Source organism: Canis aureus, chromosome 29 (assembly GCF_053574225.1).
Source record: "Canis aureus isolate CA01 chromosome 29, VMU_Caureus_v.1.0, whole genome shotgun sequence".
Classification (NCBI taxonomy): domain Eukaryota; kingdom Metazoa; phylum Chordata; class Mammalia; order Carnivora; family Canidae; genus Canis; species Canis aureus.
The window spans coordinates 29,031,602-29,034,282 of record NC_135639.1 but is presented as its reverse complement, the minus strand read 5'-3'; the positions used below and the strand labels follow the sequence as shown (position 1 = coordinate 29,034,282).

Below are 2,681 nucleotides of genomic sequence, written 5' to 3'. Positions count from 1 at the left end.
CAATTGTGCAACCATCACTACCTAATTCTAGAACATTTCATCACTCCAAAAGAAACCCCAGAGTTTTTCCCCATCCCTTTCTTCCCCTAGCTCCTGGCAATCGCTAAACTACTTTCTTTCTGTATAGGTTAGCCTATTCTGGACATTTCATAGATTTGGAATCATACAAGTTGTGGCCTCTTGGGTCTAGCTTCTTTCATTCAGCATAATGTTTTGAAAGTTTGTCCATGCTGTAGCATGTACCAGTAATCCATTCCCTTTTAATGGCCAGATAATATTCCATTGTCTGGGTATACCACATATTATTCATCCTTTCATCAGTTGATGCACATTTGGATTGTTTTTACTGTTTAGCTATCAAGAATAATATGAACTTTTGGGAACACATTTTTGTGAGGACCTGTGTTTTCAGTTTGCTTGGGTGTATATCCATACTTGGGTAAACATATATGGATTTAGTGGAATTGCTGAATCATAAGATAATTTATGTTTAATAATTTGAGAAACCACCAGACTTTTCCGAAGCAGGTGACTCATTTTACAATTCCACCAACAATGTCTAAGGGTTCCAATTTATCCACATCCATACCAATGTCATTTTTATTAGAGCCATTCTAGTGGGTGTGACGTGGTATTTCATTAGGGTTTTGATTTGCCTTTCTCTAATGATGAAGATGCTAAGCAACTTTTCATGTGCTTATTGGCTAGTTGTTTATCTTCAGATAACTGTCTTTTTCCATCCTTTGCCAACTTTTTTTTTAAGATTTTATTTATTTATTCATGAGAGACACAGAGAGAGAGGCAGAGACATAGGCAGAGGGAGAAACAGGCTCCCTGCTGGGAGCCCGTTGTGGGACTCTATCCCCAGACCCAGGATCACATCCTGAGCCAAAGGCAGATGCTCAACTGCTGAGCCACCCAGGCATCCCCTTTGCCCACTTTTTAACTGAGTTATGTTTTTATGAGTTGTAAATTTTCTTTATATATTCTGGGTATAATCTCCCTATTAGATATAGGATTTGCTGGTAGTCCGTTAAATACATTCTAAAAGCATTCTCAAGTCCAGTTGACCTATTTTTTCTTGGTTGCTTGTTTTTGTGATGTCTTATCTAAAAATATATTTTTCTACTCCAGGGTCACAAAGATTTACTCCTGTATTTTCTTCTAAGAGTTTTATAGTTTTCACTCTTACATTTAGGCATTTGATCCATTTTGAATTAACTGTTGTATACAGTGTTAGGTAGGCATCCAGCTTCGTTCTTTTGCATACAGATATCCATTTGTCACCCACTAGTTATGGAGCTATTCTGTGCCAGGTGCTATTCTTAGATTCTGGGGAAATGGAGATTAAGTGGAACATAGCTGTTGCCCCTCAGAAAACATATCATCATAGTAGGGGAAATCACTTAGAACAACAGCATGGTGAAATTATGCCTAGCTCCTGGAGTGGTTATAGCAAATGGTAGCTGCTATAATAATAATAACAATAATAATGATAGCTATATTGTTGTTATAAGTGCCAAAGAGAGGTTTGTACAAAGTGCTGTGGTGGGAGGGAGTGACTACATTTTCCATGTCTCAAGGTTGGCTTCACTGGGAGCCACCCCCAACCCTTCTGAGGCCTAGGAAGCAGAGGGGTACAGGGAGATAGGTCTCTTAAAGGGCAACCTTTTTTGAGAGAAGATGGACCTCAGGTATGTGTGTCATGAGCACAGCTGATTTCTGAACAAAGGTTATGTGAAATGTGAACAGGGCTATGTGATTTCTGATTCCCATTTCAGTCTGTACCCAAGAAAATGACTTCATTCATTTGTCTGTAGATTTCTATAGGCATTTGATGTGATCAGAGAGGCTGATTGTGAATTATAAAATATTTCTAATAGATTACATAAGTGTATTGTCTTGAATATTATAAAATTAGGACTTAAAATCTCTATTCCCTGGTGATCACATAGTATGTCCTCAAATTGACCTTATGAAGTGTATACCAGTGGTTGATTTTCACATGGAAGTTATGGCACTCCATGAAACATCATAAAATCTTAATCAATTTATTATTTTAAAAGATTTTATTTATATATTCATGAGAAGCAGAGACATAGGCAGAGGAAGAAGCAGGCTCCCCACAAGGAGCCCAGTCCAGGACTCGATCCCAGGACCCCAGGATCACGCCCTGAGCCGAAGGCAGACGCTCAACCACTGAGCCACCCAGGTGTCCCAAAATGTTAATTTACTAATCCCATTTTATGAACTAATCTCTTAGTGGCAGAAAATGGCTCTTTTATATATATTCTGAGCTCCACATTACAAAAATTATCCAATTATAGAAAATAATTTTAAGAAATCATTTTTCCAAGTTTTCTGTTACAGTAGTCATTTGTTTTGTCATCTGTTAGCACATGTTAGGAGGAAAGTGAGAACAGGTGCCATAAGTTTAAGAACAATGTGTTGAGGAAAAGGCCTTTAAATTGAGCACATTCTAACAATTAACATAATCTGATTTAAGCAGTTGTTTCAAAGAAGGATAATTTTAGAACCACTGATGTAGAGTTTAAATTTTAATTTAAACACATTATATTTTATTAAAAAACAAAGGTTTTGGTGTCTGGTTTTAATATCATCTATTGTGTCAACTATGGATTTTCATTCCATTTAGTTCAGTTCATCAGGCATTTATTTGG

The 2,681-nt window shown here is 37.0% G+C and overlaps 1 protein-coding gene across 6 annotated transcripts in view; it reads left to right on the top strand.

Annotated features, from left to right (window-relative positions):
* CNNM1 (cyclin and CBS domain divalent metal cation transport mediator 1) overlaps positions 1–2,681 on the top strand; it is a 58,927-nt gene that overhangs the window by 19,319 nt on the left and 36,927 nt on the right. The window lies entirely within an intron of this gene.